The 27544-nt window shown below is 34.1% G+C and overlaps 1 protein-coding gene across 7 annotated transcripts in view; it reads right to left on the reverse strand.

Moving 5' to 3' along the window:
• GRIK2 (glutamate ionotropic receptor kainate type subunit 2) overlaps positions 1–27544 on the reverse strand; it is a 728978-nt gene that overhangs the window by 630216 nt on the left and 71218 nt on the right. The gene's annotated exons all lie outside the window — the stretch shown is intronic.

Genomic DNA, 27544 nt, shown 5'->3' on the forward strand with positions numbered 1-27544 from the left:
ACAAATGATCCAAAGGAATGGAAGTTGTTTATTTATGTTCTTTGACAGTAAAAATCACTATGAGAGATTGTATTGTCCCTTGCCTTGCACTTCCTCTGTCACAGTGAAAATTCTGAAGACAGGTTTCAGAAAACAGAACTGCATAAATTATTGAATGCCTCACTGTAAGCTCTGTATTGTTTTAAATCTAAAAAGAAACAAAATAAACTTTAGAAATGGTGACCACTGCTTTTGAAAGATATCTAATAAAGAATGTAAGACTGCCACAATTGCATTCGTAAAGCTGCTACAATGTATTTGCAAAGTTTTTACTTAAATATCTTTAAATCACACAGCTAATATATAAAAGTACACATGGAATACCAATGATTACACATTGAATGCGAATAATTATTTATTAATATTACCAAATACAAAATAAATCTTAGTTTCAAACTGCACAATTTGTTAAGATAACAAGAAGCAATACCCTCCCACACACAGTGAAAAGTAGCTATATACAAGTTGTGGAAAATGAAAGATCATTTTAGAGTTCTGCTTTCCCACCACTTCTCACTTCCACTAGATACTAAGTCATACTGAGTCAACAATCTCATTCATTGCTTCTTCCTCTTTCCCATTTCCACTACCTCAGTTCGTTCCTCCTATTTCTTATTTATATTATATAGTCTCCTAACATGTCTCTTTTTTTCTTTGTGCCTGAAATCTACTTAAACTCTCCTACTCTACACACACATTTTACATTTCCATTGCTTCCAGAGTTATTTTCCTGCTTGATGTGCTCTGATAACACAGGGCTGTGTCCCATCACCAATCCTCTGCTCATAGTGTTTTCTCTGCATAAAAAATAATATTTCCTTTTTGTCTCACTCACAAGAACATATTAATTAACCAAGCTAATAGAACCTTCTCTGGAAAGGCTGAACTGCCCAGCATGTTGTGGATCCCCATCTTTCGGAACCCATTTCACTCAAGGCAGCTTACTCTATCAAGGATGTATCACTGATAATCCCTGTTTTGCCTGTCGATAAAGCAGGTAAATCCATTAGGAAGACGGAGCATGATTCATTTTACATTTCCACTGCTAAGCATACACCTGACAATACTAGGTGCTTAATAAATATTTGTTGCCTGAATGAATCTAAGTGAGAAAATTTAACTGAGAGGAATAAAATTAATAGACTTTGACTTGACTAGTTGTATAATAATCAATGACATTTCTTCACTGTGTCAGTTAGTTTTCACACTGCTATAAAGAGACTGGCAGGGAAAATGTGGCACATATACACCATGGAATATTATGCAGCCATCAAAAACGATGAGTTTGGGTCCTTTGTAGGGACATAGATGAACCTGGAAACCATCATTCTCAGCAAACTGACAGAAGAGCAGAAGATCAAACACCGCATGTTCTCACTCATAGGCGGGTGTTGAACAATGAGAACACATGGACACAGGGAGGGGAGCACTACACACTGGGGTTAGTTGAGGGGAAATAGGAGAGGGACGGTGGGGGGTGGGGAGCTGGGGAGAGATAGCAAGGGGAGAGATGCCAGATGTAGGTGATGGGGAGGAAGGCAGCAAATCACACTGCCATGTGTGTACCTATGCAACAATTTTGCATGTTCTTCACATGTACCCCAAAACCTAAAATGCAATAAAATAAATAGGGAAAAAAAAAACAGACTGGCTAATTTATAAAGGAAAGGGGTTTAGTTGACTCACAGTTCCACACAGCTGGGGACACCTCAGGAAACTTACAATCATGGTGCAAGGTGAAGGGAAAGCAAGGCATCTTCTTCACAGGGCAGCAGGAAGGAGAATGAATGCAGGAGGAACTACCAAACACAAATAAAACGAGATCTCAGATCTCGTGAGAACTCACTCACTATCAGAAGAACAGCACAGGGGAAACTGCCTCTGTGATTCAATGACCTCCATCTGGCTTCCCCTTTGACAGGTGCCGATAATGAAGATTCAATTTGAGATGAGAGTTTGGGTGAGGACACAGCCAAACCATATCAATCAATGATTAAATAAAACAATAAGCACTTCTACATGGCAAAATTTATTCAAAATACTTCTTAGGTATCTTGGTTACTGTAATTCAAAAAATAAAATTGTATTTGTCAGAAAATATTAGGTATTGCATACTCAACAAAATCTGAAATTACCATTTCAATTGGCACAAATAAATACAAACTCTAAATGAATAGGAAATTTTAAAAAAAATATAATAAAGCATAGTTTTATTACTGATGTCTTAGAAGTAATGTCTTCTAAATACAGTATTATCAATAGCTAGAGTATTACTTCTATATTTCCATGGGTATTCTAAATATAGCAAAATCTTAGGGTTCCTATTGGATTTGCCTAGAGTGCACTGGCTGAAGTAGAATAGCCTTCTGCATTGATGTCATATACCAAAAACAGCCTATATATTCTATTTAAAACAAAAAGCAAGGTTTCAAAAATAATACAATTAGCTTCTAATCACAACTAAAAACACTTTCTGAAAAATATCAGAACAGTGTATTGCCTCAGTTACATTAAAGGAAATTAATGTCAATGTGTCACCAAGGATGTTTTTTAATTACATGAACTTTAGAGTAAAATCATTCAGGAGCACAGTTGTTTTCACATCAAAAGTATCCTTAGGTTTAGAGACAGGCTTGTCCACACTACATTTTAATTTCATGTTTGCCAATATCATCCTTGTTTGTCAACTATTCATGACTCCCCACTTTGCTTACATTGCATGGCTACTTCATACTCAGGTTTTTTATTGCTTTCAATTTCTCAAAAATTCATCACATGTTTCTTTACCAATATTTGTCATTATAACACAGATATGCCTTTTATTAATAGGTTAATATTTCCAGGACCAACAGAAAAAAAGATTGATGAAAAGGCAAAACCACTGAACAGGACACTTGCATATATTTCAGGATTCCAGGTTTTTCAGGTTTTTTTTTTTTTTTCTTTTTTGCATCTAGCACAATCTAGTTGGCAATCCACAAAGAAAAATCTTGGTAACCAACTTAAATAAAAGTTCTGTCTTAATACGTAACAGGTGGCACAATAACTTCCATTAGGGAGGAAATTTTCTTAGTCTGGGAAATTGCTTTACAAACCTATAGAAAGCAATATGTTGGCACAGGTGAAAGCCAAAGCAAAAAAGCAACAGTGAGGCTTTGTAGGAAGCAGAAAAACAAAATTTCCTCTGTAGTAGAAAAATGAGATTTTTTTTTTCTCCTGACAAAAGGGAAAGATAGGATACTAAGATAGGAAGAAGGAAGAGAAGCCAATGGATTGCTATGAAGTTGAGGCCAACTGAAATCCTGGCAGATATTTTAATAGCAGGATTGACTAACTTCCAATTTCAGTCGTTTGAATTGATGTGCTATAACCCTCCCCTTTCCTCCCGTTATCAGAAAAGTTAACTGCTCTTGAGAATAACTGGTGTAAATGGTTGTTTTGTGAGTATTGATGAAGAGACTTGATTTCCTCTCTGAGCTGAAGTGATCCATAACAGAAGCCTCTCCAGGATAAGCAGAAATGCTTTAATAGAATGACCTGAAGCATACAATCTTTCCCCACCCACCATGTTCATTTGTACATTTGCAGAAAACTTAAGGAAGGAATTGGACTCGCATGCAGCATGATACGGGAGGCTAAGCCAAGGTTATTTCAATTTCTGCTGATATATGAGTTCCTTTATAGATTCATGGGAGTTGATAAGTCCCACTCTTCTCCTTATTAAATATAATATGATTTTTGCCTATCAAAATGGGAGTCTTTTCAAATAAAAAACTTTAGAACAGGAAATTAAAAGTATTATCATAACAAAATAATTCAAAGGATCAAGAAATATTGAAAATAACAAATATTTACATTTAATTCACATGAGTGAAGTATTTTTCAGTTTTTACAGGTAAAGGTTAAAAAGACACTGAAGCACCAGCCTTTAACAAATCGTATGTACAAATCACCAATAACAAAACCTAATTCATTAAATAGATAAGTTGTACATTCATATCAATAACCTACTTACTGTTCTAGTAAGTAAGGAAAGAACCATGCTGAAATTAGAAATAATAATTTAATAAATAAGAGCTTTTAGAAAACTCAAAAATACTAATATTAAATTACCAATATTAAATCAAATTACTGTTTTATAGACCTCAAATTAAAGTTTTTGTTACCTAATTGGCATGTAGGACTATTTACAAACATATATAGTAAATAGCCATGTTAATAAATGTCTAGGCTGGTTTTTCAACATGCCACAGTCAGTCATATTAATCTTAAAATACAAGTAAAAAAAATTCTCCCTCACTGAGAAGGGAATATTTATATGATATAATCATTTAACAAATACCACTTACAGCCCTGTTAAAATAAGATATTCTCATGATCAATGCTAATAAAGTTAGACTAAATGGTACAGACTGCTAGGAAGTAAAGGTTACAGAGAAAAATTTGGTAAAAGAAATGAGATTAGTGACTGTAGCAATAGAAATGAGAGCTTGGACATGTCTAGACATTTCCTCTCTAATTTGTATAATTTTGAAAAACCAAGTTGTTAAAACCAAAATAAAATGAGGACAAGCCGTCAACTTTATGGTTCATGACTATACATTCTTTGGGTTTATTTTCCACATGCCAGTTGTGTCTCATTTTCTCAATGAAAAAGGTCTGCTGGTTTTGTAACTACAATCAGTATGAAAATCTATTTCAATAAAAATGTCAACATATGTCTGAAAACTAAGGGTATGCTGCTACAAATAACATACAAAAGGCTAACTATGACCAAAGAATGTAAAGATGGTGAAATGAGGCAAAATGGATATTAAATTCATTAAAATTAGTCTCAGGCCTCAATTTTTAACACTACTCTTAAACGCGGATGTTATAAAAAACAAAAGTAAAAGATGAAGCTTGTTCCTTTATATATAATGTAACTTTTAAAAAGCTTCCATATATGTTTATATGTATAACCATTTTAAATTCTTCAAAATTTTTCATTTAGTAATCATTAATTGTGATTTGTTTATAGAACATAGGAAACAAAGGAAAGTAAACCTTCACTACAATACACAGGACTCAAAGATCTAAAAACAAAGTGATAATAAATTTATTAATCATAAATTCCATTAACATTATAAACTCTTATTCAAAAATGTACTTTTTGGTAAAGGTAATTGATAGTACATTATCTACCTCAGCCTTTTCATAAAAACTTAAAGTTGCTCACTGAGCCATCTCAAATTTCATTCAGTGTCTGGCACAGACAGTGTATGTTTGCACTTAAAGGCATTCATATTTTTAAAAGCTACCTCTAGTGCTATTTCTAAGAATGGCAAGCAGGACACACTGACAGATTTCACTGCTATTATAATACAATTCACAATATAAAATGTAAATTACAGTCTAAACTAGTAAAGAGGGCAATTAGTGCTTAATCTATTTGAAGTTCTTTCTAAACGTCCCTAAGAATGAAACATACCTCCCTTCTGCTGCTCATTTGATACTGGCATTTCTATGTGGCAGATGGTGACCTTATCCCAGTGCTTCAGCTAAAAAGATTTTTATTAAGGCTAAACAAGTGTGAACAGTGCTAATTTCCTGCAGCAGGCAGATATGAATAAAACTCCAGAATGAGTGTAAGTAACCTGCCTCACCATATGGTTAAGATCCACATCTTGCCAACAGAATGGACTGAAAAGTAGCCAACTTGCTTGAATTCTGCCCTGAGTCCCATGTTTCATCATAGCCAGCCAATCAAAGAACAGCTACAGAGGAGGGAGATCATCGTGTATACGAAGCATAATTTGAAAAATTGTTTGGTGGGCTAAGCCCTCAAGGAGAGCCATTATGGGTAAATTCTGAAAAATGAAACATTGACCTGTCAACGTCCCTTACCATCTGATGATGCCTTGTTTCTCTTCTTCCTAACACCAACATACTGACCCCCTTTCCTTAACTCTGAGCCCAGGAATGACTGATACTTAAACATTGTTCTGGGCATACTACCCAAAACTGCCCCTGTAAGTGTACGTACCATGTCTTGAGGTGTGTTTTAAAACTTAAGGACTGTATGCAACCCCCTGAAAGAACAAACAGTTTCACAGACCCTCTGGTTTTAATTTATTTTATACATTTTCTTAAATATATAAAAACATAAACTAGGTAGAATCCTAGTGTACTTTTGGCCATAGTTTAAAAATGCACAAAGTAACATTTAAAATCTCTACAACTAATGTTTAAATTAACCATAGTTTACTACTCTCATATGGTAAACCATTGCTTAAAATGTGAATATTTTAATACTATAGATTCTTTTAAGTTGGCCATACCACTGTGCCTCGGATGCTAACCCAAGATCCCACTGCTTTCTCTTTCTTGACTATTGCAAGAAATGAATTCATAGTGCTTAACTTGACATTACTTGGTTGAACACAGGGTGGATGGAATAGCACATGCTTAACATCTGGTCATCTCAGTGGGTTAACCAGATGAGGCAAAATATATGATTTTTAATAGACAACCAAAATGAACATGGAAAATTATACATTTTATTCCTTCTTTACTCTATAAAAATATAATTATCACATGAGTAAAATTCAGTGAAATATTTCTATGTGTGAAGCTTTCTACGTGAGTTATCTCCCAACAATCCTATAAGGTAGGTATATAATCATTCACATTTTATAAATTGGAAAATCCTAAGATCATACAGTTGTGATGCTCACAAACTCCAAATCATTTCCCTTTAATTACTCCAGTACACTGTCTACCAACTTGTTCTCAGCTAGCTGTCCAATTGAAATGTTCTTACCAATGAACTCTCTTTAAAGAGCTGGCTTATCTTGAGAGTATTTGCATTTTTTCACATGTTATTCTCCCAAAATGAATAAAAATAATAGAAGATTGGTGGAGAAAGAATTAATTCCCTAGTAGTAAAACGTTTCATAAGGAAAATATGTAAAGACAATACAGCCACACAGATAACCAACTGTTCTCCAAATAGTTCAATCTGTTTGTACTAGAGAACACACAATAGCCATATCCATTTACATTTATATACTAAATTAATCATATGGTATTCCTGAGGTTATTTGTGCATTTGATAAATGAAAGAAAAAGACAGCACAACATTCTGAATTAAAATTTGTCAATGCCTCACAAAAAAAAATTAAAATGTATCAGTTTTTGACATACCTATATCCATTTTGTCCTTGCACACAATTTTCCCAGATTAAGCATATCAAATGTGGTATTACCTTGACTCTTTTGTATATATTTACCTAGCATCTAAAAGTATTTATCCTTTACAATGCTCCTCCAACATTCAACTACTCTTCTACTCTTAAGTTGTAAAGCTATAAAATTTTAGTATATTTTAGCAGGTATCGGTGATATATCTTCTTACATTCCACTCAGCCACACATATATTGCCTTTTTCAGATTTAAATTCTGAGGCTGTACAAACTTTGTGTCATTAAGACATTTCGTATGCTACCCAATAGTATTATATATAAACATGATAATATTGAATAATTCATTTTCATTCCTTTTGCTTATGAAAAGGGAGAAGAGTTGAAGTTTACACTGAGCTCTTCAAAAGTACAACACAAAGTCTGATACAGAAACAAAACGAAAACACACAAAAAAACCAATTTGCAATAAAGAGAAATACAAGAAAATGGAAAAAAATAGCTCTTCATAATTGATACATTCCTTACATTTAATCCAACTTTCAAACTGACTGAAAATTAGAGTCTACTAAACAACTTTTTATTAGCCTAATTCCTTTTAACTACATCCTCTACAATACATTTCACGTACAATGTTAATATATATTTTTATCCATCATTTTGATGGACTCTGACAGATACAATATTTGCAATGTCAAAAATAAATAAATTCAGTGATGTGCTTGCTCACCAAGTTGACTTTTTAAAATTTACTAGACACAAGAGGATGATAGAATTCTAGTCAGCGAAGGAAAGCACCAGACCTCTAGGGCACAATACACCTTCTCTAAATGTGTGTCAGTTTCTAACACATATTAGCCTTTAGATGTGTTATCAGTCATCAGTGAGAGTAAGGAAAAGGATATAAGAATTTCTTTCAAGAACTCTTTTTCTAAGGCCTCAAGGGAAGTCTCCTATAATTGATCAACACAAGAGTTACACCTTCTGGTTAGCTCAGAAGCACAAATGATCCATGTAATGAAACACTCAAGTGTTTGATTGGATGGAAGAAGAAAAATCTGTCAGTTGCATGAGTAAAAAAAACTCACTGATGTTAAGATTTACATGTTAGAGTTTAAGTGTATAATTCTCGATATTGTAATTAGCAGTATAGGTATTGTGTGAGCTTCTTTTAAACAAGATCTATGGTATATAATGAAATTATTACATTACTTAAAAAGATATCTAATATCTAATTTGCACAATGTAATTTGGGCAGTGAACAAAGTAAAAAAAAAAAAAATCCTGCCATTCTCCCATTTTTTCTCCTGTGGAATCTGATTTCACTGACTTAGGTATAACAGTGACACAGCTTACTATGAATACGAAATAAAGGATAAGGGCCTTGGAATATGATTATCACAGAAATAAGACTTTAGAAGAATAGTGCCTTTAGTGTATATTACTAGAAATATCTAAAGCAAAAATGCAAAGTATAATACTCAAGCCTGAATATTTCATGATAAATCAAATATTTTGATTGGTCAGATAAATATTCAGAATATTTATTATAATTATGATACAATACTAAGTGAGAAATATGTGTTAAAATTTTTCCCCATATTTTGGCCATCTTGATCCTCCTCAAACAAACATATCATTAAATACTCTGTACAGTTTAAGAAATAACGCCCTGGCTGTTTTAAATCTTCAATTCCAAATGAATAGGGCATTTCTTTCTAACTGTAAAGAAATTTAAAGATATGTATCCCAATAATATTTTATTATACTTTACTCAGTCAGCTCAATGATTTTAAATGACAGAATAATAGTAACATCTGATTTGGCACTAAATTATCAAAGTTCTTTGGGGTAGGGGATGACATTGGCCTAGCAGAGAAGAGTTTTGCTTCTGCTTTTCTTTCTCTTCACTCCAAATCCCTTTTACAACCACCTTCTCTGAGAGCATTAATACAGGATTCATTGGTAGGTCAATGCAGGGGAAAGGGACCATGAAAAGAACTAGGTAATTAGCCAGTGGTTGATGAGTTAGAAATAACTAGGGAGCAGATTTAAAAAAATCATATAACAGTGGGAGTATGCACTATCCAATATTGCTACAAAATTTTACATGAATTTAATTTGCAATGTGTAAAACAGCACAAAATACAAAAAAGCAACATCTGCTGCTCATTTTTTGTGCCTTCAATTTAGTGATCAATCACTACATCTATTCCTCAAAGCTATGAATGTGTTTTACTTTATGACAGAGCAGATAAATAAAATGTGTTACAAACCTAAGGGTATCCAGTATGTTGAAAATATAGGCAAAAACAGACCCACATCTGGCAGCAGAACCAACTGATTCAGTTATTATTTGGTCCTGGAACAAAAAGCACGAGCTATCTCAAAGGTGGGAAAAATAATATATCAGAATTAGTCGTTGGAATATTTAGTTCAATTTAAAATTTATTTTTAGTTGCTGGAAGACAATATGTGTTTCCTAATAGACAGTGTCAAAACAAAGAAAGCATATTAGATGAGCATGGTAAATTAAGTACAACAGAATTTTTTACAGGACTATTATTTATGTTGTTCAATAATAAAGAATGACATTCTAATTGTTTACGAAATCCATGGAGTGAATAGGGAAACATATACAAGAAAAGCTCAGGGACCATTTATCCTAAAAATCTAAAAATTACTACAATTCTTAAAAGAAGCAATGAGTAAATATAATCTCAAAGCTAAAATAAATAAATTATTTAATCTACCTTTTTAAAGTAGTGTACCAGATTCTAAATTAAAAAGAAGCTTTTTAAAACAAAAACACAAAAAGGAAGGAAAGAAGGAAGGAAGGAAGGAAGGAGGGAAAGAAGGGAGGGAGGGAGGGAAGGAAGGAAGGGAAGTGAAGGAGGAAGGAAAGGAAGAGAGGAAAGGAAGGGAAGGAGAGGAAAGGAAGGAAAGGAAGACATGGCATTCATTGTTTTTCTGCCTGAGCCTCTATTAGAGGCATAATAATTATTTCTTACAACATAAGAAATCACACAGAAATAAGAGAATTTCCTTCAAATGGACTAAGTAAACGTAAGACACGAACATACAGAAACAGTCTCAACTTTAGTAATCAAACCTCTCTTCCTTTCCTTCTCATGTCTATTTTGAAGTTTCTATTAAACCAAAAAATTGAAAATGAATACAATTTGTTTCTTTCCAAATTCTGAATATGTAACATTTCTTACTCTGAAATGAATATCAGTCTTTAAAATTAGCAATCAAAGAACTTTGAAAGCGGACAGTGCAACAAACTGCATAATGATTTTAAATCACTAGAAGGAATAGCTGCCAATCAGCTAATTGTAATTATGTATTGTGCCTACTCAAAAAGAACCTGAAATGGAAATTGTTTATTCACATGCTTAAAAATAAATTTTGGTCTTCACAAACTTCATGAATTTTGAATAGTATTTATTTAGGCTGTATATAATATCTTTCAAGCCATGGGAAGCTTTCCTGATTTTAAAGAGAAAATGCAGTCATCACACAGTATATCTGTATTTCTGTAAATATGTTTTGAATATATTTATTTTAACTGCATATATTCAGTATGGGATCTATGATATGTCTCTTAGGACTCCACTTTAAATATTTAAGTCAAAATAAATAACTCTGGATATTTTGAAAAATGCCAGACAAAAGGTAATCTGTAGCACAAAAGGTAATACTGTTTTCCAAACAGTATTATATCTATACAGGGAAAACAAATTCAAACAAAAAATAAGGCACAAAGAAAAGGACATCTTTGAAAATGCAGTATTTTGGGCATTAGAATTTCCAAAAAGAAAGCTATCCCAAAAGAGAAGCTTTACAAGAAATCCAGATACCTTCAACCACAAGCATACCATCTGAAAAAAAGAAAAGATAACCTGTAATGACACATTTTTAGATAAATCATTGCTATATGACAAATGAATGCTATAATTCAGGTTAAATAACCATAAAAATCAATAGCAATACAAGTGAAACACCCAAGTTCTTGTGAGAAATACAGTATTTCAAAACTGGTATGACCAAAAAAAAAAAAAAAAAAAATATTTTATTTAAAAAAAAAAAAAAAAATTTATGGATACCATGACTTTCATGGGACATACAGCTCATCTTGAATGCTTAAAATATTGACCTCTTTTCTGTTCATGTATATGCATAGTAAACTGAACTTGTGGAATTAATGAAAGAAGCATACTAAAGGGAAAGAATTCTCTGAAATTATTACCAACTTGTAGACATGTTTATGATTTGTTAACATATACACGCTTTAATGGTTTTTTTGAGCCATCCAGTTAGCAGATCAAGAAACTAAACATTTTAAATAAATATATCACATTTTAAAGACTTCTCAAATAATAACTATGAAAGTAAAACATCAATGTCAAACTTAATTTTGAAGAGATATTGCACAGAAATCAAAGCATCTCAGTTTCATATTAACTACTATTTATAAAAGTGTTTAAAGTCATTTTCATGACTCTGGTGTTAAGCTACAAGATATGTTTATCACTGTTTCTCTAAATAATTAGATGGCAGTAATCAAAACAATTAACTCAAAAACATGTAAAAGTCTGCTTTAACAGAGCTGCATAAAAGTTATAGACACCAATCATGGTGAAATAATGGACTATTAGGGATATAGTGAAATTAGGTGGCACTTGACAAACATTGATCAAACACATTAAATTATTGACTCAATAGCATTTTATTAAAATTTAAGATTAGTGTTAGGTATAATAAGAGAAATCATATAATCTACCAAAGTGTTATAGCTAGGGCTACTACATAAAGTTCCGGGAAGGTAAGGGAATTGTCCAAAGTCACCGAGCAGTGTAGTTCCTCAAAAGAGCCTAGACTTGAATGTGGATTTTCTGACATCAAGTCCAGGACTCTTTCTAATGTATATGCAAATAAAAATTGTTAGTTATACATTAAGAGAAAGAAGTGAAAATGTGGAACTGATAAGACCGTAGTTATTATTATGTATGATGACACAAAAAGAATCTCAAAAGGGAATACTATTTACATTTGAGTTATTATATTCAACTTAATACGTGTCCTCAAATGCATACTGGTATTTATAACATCATGGCTGTACTATAGATCATGTAGCCCACTAAATGTTTTTAAGTATATAAATTAGATGTATAATATTTGTTATTTCATTGTATAAATTAGCTAAAAATTTGATGTTGCTTTTTTTTTTTTTCACATTTTCCTTGCACAGTCCAATATCAATGTGTCAGAGGATGGTGAACAGGGCATTTCCTGTTTTCAGAAATTGGTGACACCTTGCAGACTGAGGACAAAGATTCACAAAGTCTGAGGATGATTATCCTCCTTCAGGGCTTGAACCATCACCCTACTCTTCCCCCACCCCCAAGACATAAAAAGAGAGGGCCAGGAAGGAATAGAGAGAGTTTTCAGAATCAGCTTAGTGAGAAGGCTTCTTAGAAAAGAAATAAAAATTATCGCATTGAAGGATTATCTCGAAAGGGGAGACAGGCATTTTGTTCCACATTTGGAGATCTGCTTTGGCAACAAGCTTCTCGATTCTCCCACTATATAACTGAGCAAATAAATTGGAAAGAGATGGCATAGTGAAGCAAAAGAGGCCACAATACAACGCCCTGTATTCCCACCAATTGCCAAGGCAAGAATATAAGAGTGTCTCTCAGGGAAAGTGAAGAGAGCCACTTCAAGTCGGCTAGAACTCCACCAACAGCTATTCACCATTAAGGAGATCCTAGAAACGGGATTGTGGAGCTGCCTGAGGCAGAGCTAAAGTGGGTAGTCCACAGTACTGCTTCAGTTACAGTGAAGTCATTGGGACATAATTCATTAGAAATCTTTAAAAAGAGTTTGGGCGGTCATCTTTCAGAAAGGTTGATGGGAAGTTTTACATCCAGCCAGGTGTCTTTTGTGGACTGTCCAGTAGGAAGGCCTGACACAGCCTCTTAAGAATTGTGCGTGTGCCCCACACCCAGATACACAGAAGGCATCAGCCCCCAGATAGTGGAGGCCAAAAACTCACTGACTAACAAGAGAAGAAACTAAAACAGCTATGACATAAGTGTAGAGGACTCCTGCCCTCACCTCTTGCTTTTTCACAACATGGGGGAGCCAAATCTTCAAGAGAAGGACACAGGACTATTTAGATGAAGATTATATCCCCAATATCTGTATCACTCCAGGAAATCATGCCTCCTTCCTCCAGCCCTGTAATTCGAGGATGGCACAGGATAAAATAGGGGTGAGATATTACACTGGACTGGCTTTTAGGAATTAAAGTGACTGTAAAGTTATAGAATCTGTTCAGGACGTTATTAAAGGGAGAAAAGGAAATACTCAATACAGCAATGGTTAAAACATCGGCTGGAAAAGAATGAAACCAGTTAGATTTTACAACCTACCATCTAAATTTAGAGAAGTAAATTGAACTATCTTTACAAATGTTTAACTCATTGGTTTTAAACATTAGAAAACAAGTAAATATTAGCTATCAATGATATCATTTCATCCTCAGTAATAACAGAAATTCTATTCGGACAGTCTATTAATTTAAATGGGCCCTGTGGATTAACATTTTCTATAAGAAAGAAGAAAAGAAATCATACTGTCTATTTTAAATAATTTCCTTTCACTAACATGGGTCTTGCATTAAGGAGTGTGGGAAAGGTAGCTGTCTTATCTTCCATGCCAGTAACACTTTTCCCTTTTTTCATTTGCATGATGTTTTAATCTTGCAAAAAAATGTATCTTACATGTTAAAATAATTTAGATCATTGATCGAGGTCAGTTACTCTAAAAATATTAGCTCTAATATTTTTTAACAAACCACCTTGTTTTCTCTATTATGGGTTTGTAACCACACAATTTTCTAGTTGGTGGATATTAGGGAATATATAGTGAACTCCTAAGGCTGAGAATCTTCCTTCAACCTTTCTGAAAGATGACCACCCAAACTCTTAATATTTCCAGTGAATGCTGTCCCAATGTCTTCACTAGAACTGAAGCAGTGTGTTGGGATACTTCGTTTTTCAACATTAGGGTCTGCATGCACTGTTGTCCAACAAAATAAAGGTAAGTGATATCTGTTGGTGTGGCAGGTGGGTGGGGGCAGGTAGAAGGAAGGAGTACATAGGAAGACATGGTGTTATTATCATAAGAAACCTTATAACATATATTGAAGTTTTCTCTCTTTACTGGATATGATGGAAACTATTACTTAAGTCTGTGGCTTACTGGATTATCACAGCTCTAGAAAAATTCCTATATCTTGTTAAATTATACCAGGATCCAGTAAGGCCAGTTGTATAAGAAAATGCGACCTATATGCTACCTGTTTCAGAAAGGAATGGTTCTTGTAACTATTTCAAAAGCTAATTAAAACCCGCAAGAGGTAACCATCCACATTTTACAAGTCCTTGGCCTAGAACAACATTTTCAACTTTTTTTTTAACCTAACTAAAATCTGCCTAGAATTTCCATTGTAATTCCCATGGATAGCTGCTAAAATTTTTGATCCATGCCAAAGTGAAAACATACTATAAAAAGACACGCCAGCTAACTCGAATTGAAACATAAATTTCTATTTGCTCTAGTCTCCTAGCATAAACTCTTTCAAAAAGTGAATATTTACATGTGAAGATAAGTACTAGTGAAAGAATGAAAAGTAAACCTGAACTAATGAGCCCTCTCCACTTACCTCATTACTGTTATAGTTCTTTTATATAGATGGTCAATTATTTTTTGGCTACCACTACCTGGGACCTGATGCTCTCTGTGTAGCTGATATAGGACACACGCAAGTTCGTAAGAAGCTCTGTGGGGCCTTCCCACCGAGCAGTCCCTTGGCAAAAGACATCTGGCTAGATGTGATTTCTTCTTCCTCTATCTCACATTAGATCTGCCTCAGGCAGTTCCATAGCACCTGTTTCTCAGATCTCCTTAATGATGAATAGTTCTGCTGGGCAGAGTGCTAGCAGACTTGAAGTGGCTCGTGCCCTGAGAGACATCTTACATCCTTGCCATGGCAATTCGTGGGCGTGCAAAAAGTGAAACCTCAACAAAAACCAGGAAGGACTATGAAAGCAGCACACACTGGGTGTTTATACATGAAACATAATCTAGATTGCTTTTTACCATAAAAGTTTTATATGTATATTCATCATGTGAATTAAAGTGTAGCATAAGGTTTACATGCAGATGTTTCACTGTATTGCTGAACTTGCATAATATAAGAAGGTGGGAATAGAGTAGATAGACATCTTAAAGTATAAGCACTCACAGAGCAAAAAAAAAAAAATTCCCCTTAAGTGTTCTAACAAGAATTTTTGCCCTCTTTTCTTCTTAACATAGCAGGCAATGGCAATATTGAATAATGGAAGGTAGAGCTCTGGGTTTTCTATTAAAAATGACAATTAAAGACTTTAGCTTACCCTATGCTTGTATTTGAATCATTGTGCATTTTTACCAGGCTACATCGAGGCCCGAAAACTCTGTTTCAGATCCAAACCTTGAAGGCTTTGTGTCTTTTAGAAAATCTCTGATTATGTTAATGAAACACAATCCATAATGGGCCTATCTGTGTTACTTTAGCATTTGGCAGTTTTACACACTTGACTAAAAATATATGTTTTAAAGCCTACTACTGTATAATGAAATGAAAGTTTGGCTTCATTCAAAAATGCAAATGAATTCTTGACTTTTTCTCTTATTCGCTTTTTAAATTATTTATATGTATTCCTCATTCATAGGCTTTCTCTGGTTCAGAAACAATTCAATTTCAACAAATTTCCAATTTGTTTAAAACTTTACAAAGAAAATGGCTTTAAATTATACATTTAAAAGCATATTTCTGTTGCTGGAAAAAGGTATAAAGTATGTCTTATGGTATGAGATTTGCCAAACCAAAAATGAATGAATAGACATTTCATTTTCTTGTATCATCTAACATAGCTATCTATTCATGTATATTAGCAGGTGCTTACATCAAATCTCAGAAGAAAATTATTTGTACAAGTTATTTAAAACCAATAAATGAACACCTTTAAAATTCATCCAGCCTTTGAAATCCCATCAGTAACAAAGTAAATGTTTGTAATTCCATGCTTTATATAGACAACAACAAACATTTCTAGATTTCTACCTTCATCACCTACAAGAGTTTTCTGCCTAAACTCTTGAAAGCACACAGACTCCTTCAAAATACCCCATAGTTTTTGCAATTGCCTGAAATTGCCCATGCCTCTTTTCCTCTCCATAAATGTTGACATCTGGAGAAAGTTATTTATATCTTGAATAAAGAATGAATAAAAGACGATATATACTATGTGACAAATGTGAACACAGAAAAAGCTTTTTTTCTTTTGGGGAAAAAAGCAGCTTTTTAAAGAATGCCAGCTTTGTTTTTAATATTTCAAAGTAGCCAACAAATATGATTTCACTAATGCTTAGTGGTTTTATTTACATAGCAACTGACTACTAATTGCGAAGTAAATGTGTGCTACAAGAAATCTCCTACTGAGTATTGGTCGTTTTTAGGGCTGCTCAACTCATTGAAATATTCCTGACAATAGTAATATAACAATATTAATCAAGTTATAAAAATGTCACAAACTGCATATTAGCTTTTAATTTATATAAAAATAGAATTATATTAATGAATATTGTATCAAATCTCATGCATTCATAAGCTACAACTGTGCTTCTTGGAGGTGAATGAAATTAATTTAACACATAAGTTTAGTTTCAGTGGAAGAATGAAGTTTAAAGTGTTTCAAGGTGATGAAACCATGACCCAAAGAGAAAACACTTTGACACTGCCACAACACTGGCAATGACAGAAGGAAATATTCTGGAAACAACTGAATAAGTGTGAACCATATCAGCCAGAGTCTCAATGACAACAACATTGACTGGAGACCAAGACTTAAATAAAGCTGTTTTTGATTTATTGTTGTTCTTGTTGTTCTTGTTTTTCAGCTCTGTGGAAAGACAATCTTACCTCATGCTTTTGGATATTGCCTTACTCTAGTCAAAACAGCACTCAACCCCCATAAGACTTGAATTAATTTAATCTTGTTTCACAAATTAAGGATAATTTTCTTTCTCAGAAATGCTGCTAAATACTTGACCTGACTGGAATCTTATTATATGTGGATTGCCTTGATTTAAATAAACAACCTGAGTGTCCTACTTGATATGTCTCAGCTAGAAGAGGAATTTTTTTGGCAATCCATGTATTTTATTATTATTATTATTATACTTTAAGTTCTGGGGTACATGTGTACCTTGTGTAGGATTGTTACAAAGGTATACACATGCCATGGTGGTTTGCTGCATCCATCCCCCAGTCATCTACAGTAGGTATTTCTCCTAATGTAATTCCCCCATCCCCCACCTGCCATCCCTTCCCTAGCTCCCCCACCCCCCACCAGGCCCTGGTGTGTGATGCTCTCCTCCCTGTGTCCATGTGTTCTCATTGTTGAACACCCACTTATGAGTGAGAACATGCAGTGTTTGGTTTTCTGTTCTTGTGTCAGTTTGCTGAGAATGATGGTTTCCAGCTTCATCCATGTCCCTGCAAAGGACATGAACACATCCCTTTTATGGCTGCATGGTATTCCATGGTGTATATGTGCCACATTTTCTTTATCCAGTCTATCACTGATGGGCATATGGGTTACTTCCAAGTCTTTGCTATTGTAAACAGTGCTGTAATGAGAAATGAAAATCAAATCCACATTGAGATACCATCTCATGCCAGTTAGAATGTTAGAATGGCAATCATTCAAAAACCTGGAGACAACAGATGCTGGAGAGGATATGGAGAAATAGGAATGTTTTTACACTCTTGGTGGGAGTGTAAATTAGTTCAACCATTGTGGAAGACAGTGTGGCAACTCCTCAAGGACCTAGAAATAGAAATACCATTTGACCCAGCAATCCCATTACTGAGTATATACCCAAAGGATTATAAATCATTCTATTATAAAGACACATGCACACATATATTCATTGCAGCACTGTTTACAATAAAAGAGGAATATTTTTGCAACTGCAAAGGTTTTAGGAGAGTCCCTTCAGAGTGGTACCTGGTCCTTTTTACTTCAGATCATCTAGACAGCTCAACAAAAATGGAAAGCCCCGGATGTCACTGCAGATTTAGTGGGCGAGACTCTCTAAATCTGGGATCTGAAAGCACATTTCCATAAGTTCTCCACAATAGCAAAAATATGGAATCAACCTAAATGTCTATCAGTGGGGAGTTGCAGAAGGAAAATGGAACATACACACAACAGAACACTATATAGCCATTTTTTAAAAAGTGACAACATGTTTGTTTGTTTGTTTGTTTGTTTGTTTTTGGCAGTAACATGTATGGAACTGATGGCCATTATCTTAAGTGAAAAAACTCAGAAACAGAAAGTCAAATACTGCATGTTCTCACTTATAACTGGGAGCTAAATGATGTATATACGTGGATATCAAGTGCAACATAATAGAAATTGGAGACTTGGAAGGATGGGAAGGTGTGATTGGGAAGAGATGTGAAATTACTTAATTGATACAATGTACATTATTTGGGTGATGGTTAGACTAAAAGCTCAGACTTCACTGCTGCATGATATATCCATGTAATACAACTAAACTTGTGCCCATTATGTGTATACAATTAAAATAAATAAAAAGATAAATAAAAAATTAAAAGAGGCAGCAGGCAAAAAAACATTATCCAAGGAAAGTCAAGGTCCATTGCTTTCAGATGTTATCCTCTTAGCCATATTGCATTTTTTTGAACTATTAATGGGAGTGCTGCAGATAATGAAATAGTGAAGGAAGAGCTCAGGAGTCTTATTATCAAGTTGACATAGAAAGAACTATTAATCTAATTCAATTTCCCTCATATACTTAGTCTCTGCCAGGCATAAGCCCTTTAAAAGGCCTATGCCGTTCTACCTTGAAGAATTCAGCACAAAGTCTTTTTAAAGAATGTTTGGTAAAAATTATAACGAAGTACAATGCAGTGACCTATAATGACAAGCAAAGTTTATGCTTGTTCCACTGCAATTGGCTCCTGCTCAAGAGGAACTATTTAAAAATGCCTAAAATGTGAAGTAAGTGGTTTTATTAATCATATTTTCATCAACCTCTTCATGCCCCTCTGCTGTACATCACTAACTGAACGCTATCATTGCCAAAGCCATGGACCCTCTCCTTAGGCTGAGCTTGTGTAGGATATCTAATCTTCCAGGTAGTCTGCATTTTGCTAATTGCCTTAATTGCTAGCTTCAAAACCTGTGCTGATGCTCTGTTCCACATGTGTTTTTTGGTTATTCTTATTCATAGACACTTCCAGAGAATTCCAAGTAATAAAAAAATGTGCAGCAAAAAGAAAGGGTATTGTAATCAAGTAATTGGGGGAAAGGCTATGTATCTTATATATTTCCTTCTTTTGGAGATTTACTATTCACACTATGCATTGAAGGACCAGGGAATTCTTGCAGTTAAAAAAAAAAAAGTCTATAATATATTATAATCCACCCTCATAGACACACCTAGGAACAATACTTTCCATCCTTTAATCAAATCTAGTTGACACTCAATATTAAGCATCACACAAAGTGACTCTCTTTTTTTTTAATTACCAAAATCATGTTTACTAGTGCTCCTCAGAACTGATCTTGGGAAGTACTACTCTCTATACATGTTGGAGTCTCCTTGCCTTGTGTCAATGATCTGATTCTACCTGTGTGATAAATATTAGACTCCTGGAGTCATCCTTGGATAGAGGCAAAGTCCTGGAGATGTCTGCTAGGAAACAGGTATACATACAGTGGCTTCCTGAGAAAGAGTTATGGCATTTAAAATCATTTTCTTAAATTTGATTTTAAGAACTTCCCCAAAAATCCAGACAATATATTGTCACTAGCCAACTGAGTTTTCTAGCTTGATGTAAAGATAAGCAATGTATTAGTAGAATATGAAATACAATTTATATTCTTCCTATTTCAGTTCCAGTCCAACCATTATGCCTAGCATCAAGATAGTCAATAACTCTCGTGATTAGAAATCCAAAATTACTTTTTTCATCATAGATTTATTTAAAGAAATAGTAACAAACATTGCAATACTAAGAAGGCATTTATTAAGTAATATTGTGCTAAACAAATATTATTCAAAGATATTTAGGTATAGACTACAGTTTCTATTTTAAACTCATACGTATTGTGTGTCTTACAGTCTATGGATACTGTCTCTAAAACTGCCTGTAAAATGTCTCTATGCTATTATATAATGCTGGCAGAATATTGTTTGAAATAATTTGTCATATCGCTCCACTTCATTTGAGTGTCAAACAAAACACTTTGATAGATAATTTATCAAAAATATAAGTGTCTGAAATGTTTAAGATGGATAACCATTGATTTATGGTATTTAAATGGATCAATTAAAAAAATAAGCTTTTTAAACACAAGAATCTTCAACATTATAAACTCTTGCTTATATAAGAAAGACTTTTCTCAGTATAACTCAGATGTTCCAATTTGATGGAAGCATTCTTTCCTACTAGACCTACTCAGCAGTTATCCAAACCCATTCCCTCCTTTCATTAACCCCTACTCCCCCAGTTTCAGGATTCCATGTGGAATGTTTACCTGGATGAGAAATCAGGGCTGAATGTTACCAATACCCTTGGACAGCAGCCCTGCTTTTCTGCACACCATCTCTCATTTCTTCATTCTCTCTTTACTTAGGCTATGCTTTCTTTTTAAAAATGTGTTACAAATAGGCACAGGCCTGACTTTAAATCCCAGGAGCACAGATAAAAGCACACCAGTGTGTGTAATGATCCTAATAGGAAATATAATTTCTAAGATGCCCTTGTACCTATAATTTTTTAAGAAAATAACATTTGATACTATAAAACAGAGACATTGTGTCCCCCAAGATCTTTCTGGTCGTTTTTAGAATAATATCTTGACTCTATTTTTGCTGAAAGGAAAAGCTCAGTGACATTTTCTCCAAAACCAAAGGGACATTCTGCCCTATTAAGTAAATTCAACCTTCTCCTGAGAAATAGAAAATATGCTATCAACTTTAAAACAACCATTTCTTATAACACTCCCCAAAGTCAGTCATCAGTTTTTTAAAAATGCTTGGGCCCACTTTCAGATGGAGCAGTTTGCTATATCAGAAAAGTATGTATTAAGTGAGCAGCACAGGCACGGTCAACAGCAATGTGCAGTTCTGCCATAATCATACATAACTCTCATATGGTATACAGTGTTAGGCCCTAATAATTCTAACCAAACAACACATTAACATATTAACATCTAACACCCCAAAAGAGTTATGGTAATGTCTTTATTTCACTTCAGCAAAGTTAAGCACAGAGAGGTTATAGAACTTTCCCAAGATCAAATTAAAGTATCCAAAACTAGGTAAATCAGAACTGAGATTCAAAACCAGGCAACCTTGCAAATCAATTCTCAGCTTCATGTGTCTTAAGAATAGCTAAGAATGTCAGGGAATATAAATCCAACATGCTGGTTTTGTAGAATGACTATTAGAAGTGGCAAGAATTGGGCTTTAGAACTTATAAAACAAAGTTTTTCCTCAGTTCTTTTCTTTAGCCCAGTTTAACCCAACATAATTTCCTGAAAAATCCCTAATGAGTGTTGGCAATGGAAAACTATTAAATCCACTTTCTTCAGCCTGAGGTACGCAGAAAAACGGCCTCCCAAAATGTCCATGTCTTAATCCCTGAAAACTGTGAACAGGTTACCTGACATAATAAAGGGAATAGTGCAGATGTGATTAAGAGTAAAACGTGGAAATGTGGAGACTGTCATGGATTAATCATCTGAATGGTTCAATCTAATCAAATGAATCCTTAAGAGTGGAGAGCTTTTCCTGGTTGAATGAGAGAAATGCAATGTGAGAACTAGACTAGCCATTATTGGTTTTGAAAATGGGAGAAGTGAGCCATAAAGTAAGGAATGTGGTGGCTTCTAGAACCTGGAAACAACCTTAAGCTGCAACCAGCAAGTAAACAGGATATCAGTTCTACAACCACAGTGAATAGAATGCCACTAACAACCAGAATAAGCAGAAAACAGTTATCTCCCCTAGAGTCTCTTAAAGGGATGCAGTCCTGATTATACCTTAATTTTACTCCTATGAGACCTGTACCCAACTTCTGACCTACAGAGCCGTAAGATAAATTTGTATTGCTTTAAACCATTAAGTTGTAGTACTTGTTACATCAGCAAAAGAAAACTAATATATGCACCCAGAAGCAACATTTGTAAATGTCCACATGATTTCATCTCCAGTATTTAGTAACTAGGAAATTACTTAACTCGTCTGTCTTAATTAAAGAATATTAAAAGAGTTATCACTTTATCTCCACAGTGTATCATCCTATTATCTTTCTTTCTAATTGGTGATGTCTACGATAATGACAAACACATTGGCACTAAAAGTATGCTGTTAAAATAGTTATATTTTACCTCTGTCATCACAAAATGACTACCTATATAAATTTCATTATAAGGAGTCAATTTGTTATTAAACCAAAATTTAAAGACAGATGACTTTTCATCAAAGGAAAAAAAAAATGACTGAATGGAAATGTCCTTTTGCTTTCCCTCAGGCTTCTAAGGACACAAAATTTGATGTTAGAGAGTCCATGTATAATTCTTGCAGGTGTCCTTCAGAGAAAATTAAGGAACTGTATAGTGAAAATGGAAGATTCTCTATATGGAGATAATCCCCTGCTGTTCAAAGATTAAATGCAAATTTCTCCAGGATGAGGTTGCAAATATCCTATCTATTCAAACTAAGCCAAAGTGTTAATGTGCTGTATCACTCTTACTGTATTAGAAAAGTAATCCAAACTGCAAAGGACTATTCTAACTTATTTGCAACAGTTCCGGTCAATGCTAAAAATGCATGTTGCTACAAATTAGATTTTAAACTTGTGTTACATTACCAATACAAGTTTATTTTAAGATCTACTATTCTATTTAAGAAAAAAACAAACATCCTAATTGAGAAATGACACCTAGTGTCCACATACTTTCATCAGAATGTGGTACACTGACTCTTAGATTTATAGAAGAGTTACTCTAGAAGAATATGTTTTCTCCTTTGAATATTTGTCCTTGTATAAACAGACCTAAATGGCTCCAGAGAAAAAAAACAGTGACACACTGCTTGAGAGATTTGAGGGGTGAAAGCTGGCAAAAAGCCAGGAAAGTTTTCACAAAAAAGGTGATACTCAACTGCAGTTTTGACATTGTCATGGCACTACTAGACACCTGGGAGACAAAGAGGCTAGTAACAGCAGAAGCAGAGGCAGAATTTGGAGGTTGTGGATAAGAGATGTGTGTCCGGGTGCAGTGGTTCATGCCTGTAATCCCAGCACTTTGGGAGGCCAAGGCAGGTGGATCATCTGAGGTCAGGAGTTCGCAACCAGCCTGACCAACATGGTGAAACCCCGTCTCTACTAAAAATACAAAAAAGTAGCCGTGTGTGGTGGCACGTATAATCCCAGCTACTCAGGAGGCTGAGGCAAGAGAATCACCTGAACCCAGGAGGTGAAGGTCGCAGTGAGCCAAGATAGTGCCATTGTACTCCAGCCTGAGCAACAAGAGTGAAGCTCTGACTGAAAGAAAGACAGAAAGAAAGAAAGAAAGAAAGAAAGAAAGAAAGAAAGAAAGAAAGAAAGAAAGAGAAAGAAGGAAAAACAGAAAAAGATGTGCAATTTCTTTGGTCCAGAGCAGAACAGCCCCACAGAGTAAAACAAAATAGTAAGAGGCATGCATGAGGACATTCTAGAATGTTAGTCTAAAACTTCCTATGAAGTTGAGGGTATTTTTTGTTTGTTTGTTTGTTTGCATAGTTATGGTCAACCTTTAGCAAGAATCATTACTACCATGTTCAAGTAAGCTGTACCTTCCAAAAAAAGCTTAGCCTCTCTTTGTCTATGACTAGAACTATGCTGTGAATATTCTAACAAAGACTGGGAAAGCAATTTCAGTGAGTATATTATGATGGGTTTCCTTAAGATGCGTGGCAAATATACTTGTGCCTTATAAATGGAACAGTAAATGGTTTCTTCACATCAGAAATTATAATATATGGCTATTACTCTTTTTCCTCTTTGGACTGAGTCTAACATGTTTTCAAATGACAACATTCAAAGGTTCAATTCAATTTAGGTAATCATCAGAAATGTCAGCTGCCTTTCAAAGGACCTTTGGAATCTGCCAAATTAGGCTAGAAATCATGCATGGATAGTTTTCATTATATGTGAGCTGACAGCTTCTGCTTCTGGTCAAGGAAACCACATTCCGGAAAAAAAAAAAAAAAAAAAAAAAAAAAAAAGGTGTGCTGGGGACCTTAGCTTCTTAGCTTTAGCCCTGAATAACACAGAACCAGAAAGCAGCAGAGAAATTGTTTTCCCTCATTATTAGGATTCTAACTTTTTTAAAAATAAAAATTTCAATGCATTAAATATTTGTGGTTTCCAAAAATATTAAAGTCACATGAATGTGTGATCAAATTAAATTACTATGAGCCATAGTCTCACTGATTAAAAGTTAGTTTAAAATCAAGAAATTTTGGCCTCATGAAATGAGCGGGTCTATGTTTCGAGAAAAAATTTGACATGCTGATACATACTCCATGTGGATAAATTAGTTCTTCACGAGGAGCCCAATTCATAGGAATTGGCCAATGTACCCCCTTCTTGCTGAAAATGTTGCCATCCTAGAACCAGATGGGACTGTCTAGCAGAGGTGGACTGGGTTTACTGGCACACTTTTGTGCCAGGTAGATGATATGGAAAAGATCCTGACCCCATTCTCATGGAGTTTTGAATCTGCAGTGCCTAGAACAGGGACTGAGTCAGTGTGTGTCCATTACATCAGAGCTTCTCAACCAGTGCACCATTGGAGGGTACATTGCAGGAGGCTGGGGCAGCCCAGCCCTGGTCCAGCAGCTTCCAGCTGCCAGCATCCTTCAGTTTATCCCAGTTTATCCCATGGGAATCTGATCACTTTCTGTATACCAAAATGTAAAAATGTTTAGAGCACTAAATTAAAAGAATGTATATTCCTATCAAAGAAATGTCCAAAAAACTGGTCAAAAAGAGATTGATTCATGACTTTTCACAAGAACATTGTAATGAAATAAGCCAGTTGCATAAAATTCTTAAAATAATAATGTGGACAGTGTTTTTTTAATGTTAAGATTTTTCTGGAGACTTCCTTTTCTAAAAAAAATAAATCCCCTCTCACGAGGAAAAAATGTATATCATATGCAACAAAAATATTTTAATCTGGCATCATATTAATAATAATACTACCTACTTACAGAACACAAATATATCTCACAATGTTTTCAAATATGCAGTGTGTTTTCATGAGAATACTTATTTTTCAACAAGAATCTTTAAAAATGATTGTTTTAAATGCTTTTGCTTTCTGCTTTTCAAGGTAACTTACTTTCCAGGTCTAAATATAATACTTCATCACTTTAAATAAAAGTATTATAGAAAGATTTAATAGGTTTAAATTTACTGTAAAATAGTTTCCCGACACATTGAATGCTTAGCCACAGGATTTGTGGCATCTAGGCAGCGATTGTTTAATCAAGCATGGCTACTTGTAATCTCTAATTCCAGGTCAACCTTGTCTAAAAGAAAGTTCAAAGAAGTACCCTGTGAAGCACCAAAACCCTAAATGTTAAAGTAGTTAAAATCCTAAATTCAATAAAAGAAGATGAAAGCACCCACTAGAGCTTTTGGCAAGTGAGTATAATTTCAATGGGCTTTAGATATATTTAGAGAGCAAAAATGGACATTTGTTTTTTAGAAGTGGAAAAGTCAAAATGTTAATTAAGGCAGGTTTAGCTACGAAAAAAAATTAAATATTCCGTAAGAACAAAATGTGGATACACCATCTTGGCCAATAAGATTACACACAGACGTGAAAAAACTGCAGAAATCTCAGGCATGTCAAGAGCCATACTATTAATTGGCATTTGGTATCATCTGGCCATAATTTTCAAAAGCAGTTATACCATTAAATGCACATGAGAGATAACAAGCTTTGTATTCAATAAATGACCTCAAGAGAGGTGGAAATTTATGAACATATGCTTATGCCTCACCAAGTTTTTCATACCCTTTACAATTACATAGTTTGTAATATTGATGATGATATTAAAATTATGTACACAAGGAAAAAACAGACACACAGAATTTGTTCATAAATTCCTATGCAATGGCTTGATTACTGACAGTTACATATCTGCAGCTTAATAAGCATGTCATTTTTATTTATATTCTTAACTTTGCCTAAGCATAAAGCTGTGGCATTCCTTTTAGAATTGTTTAACAATTAATCCAATGATTCAACTAAACAAAATGAGACTTTTTTGCTGTGGTGTACTTAAGTTAGACAACTAACTTCACTCTGTTTAGAAAGCCTCCCAAAGAATTCAGAAATAATAATATGTACTCTGAATGTGTCCTTTAGTATTATTTGTCTTGATTCGTCTTTATCTAGGAAAATCATATTTTTTTCTTGCCTAATTAAAACAATTTGAAGAGATTTAAAACTCTTAATATCTTAATATTTAGATAAAAATGTAGAGCTAGAAATGAAAAGCCTTAATGCAATAATCCAAGATATATAAAATAGAAACTACAGAACATAGCTTACATTCTCCTTTAAATTCTATGTTTTTTTTCTAAATTAAGCTTGTATTCACACACAAATGTATACCTGCACATATACCAAATACACATGATGTAATATTATTTTAATTTTTTCAACAAAAAAATTTTGAGTATTTACTATGTGCCATGTATTATTTTGTAGGTACAATAGATATAAAAAATGTTTATTTCAGATAATTACTGGTTGTTCAACTAAATTACTACTCTGCTTTTTAGAATTTGATTTTCAGAACAGCTCTCACTAATGTACTCCATTGCCCTTCTCTCCTCACTCCCTAAATCCAAGTAGCTTCCTGGACAAACAATATTCAGCCAAGCAAGTTTGAATATAAATTATCCCAAGGAAAATATTCCTCCTTAAATTGAAAAATGTGTCAATACCTAGCTCTGGATTCTACTTAAGCTTTCTGGGTCCTAGGACTTCATAAGATTTTTTTCTTATTATGTCAGGGCCATATGTCACCAAGATTATAATGTTAGTGAAGTTTTCCATTAGTGTCTTCTTACATGCACATATTCCTTTTAGCATCCTTCTCTC

The sequence above is a fragment of the Sapajus apella genome, unplaced genomic scaffold, assembly GCF_009761245.1.
Source record: "Sapajus apella isolate SASKATOON/1434 unplaced genomic scaffold, GSC_monkey_1.0 scaffold6, whole genome shotgun sequence".
NCBI lineage: Eukaryota > Metazoa > Chordata > Mammalia > Primates > Cebidae > Sapajus > Sapajus apella.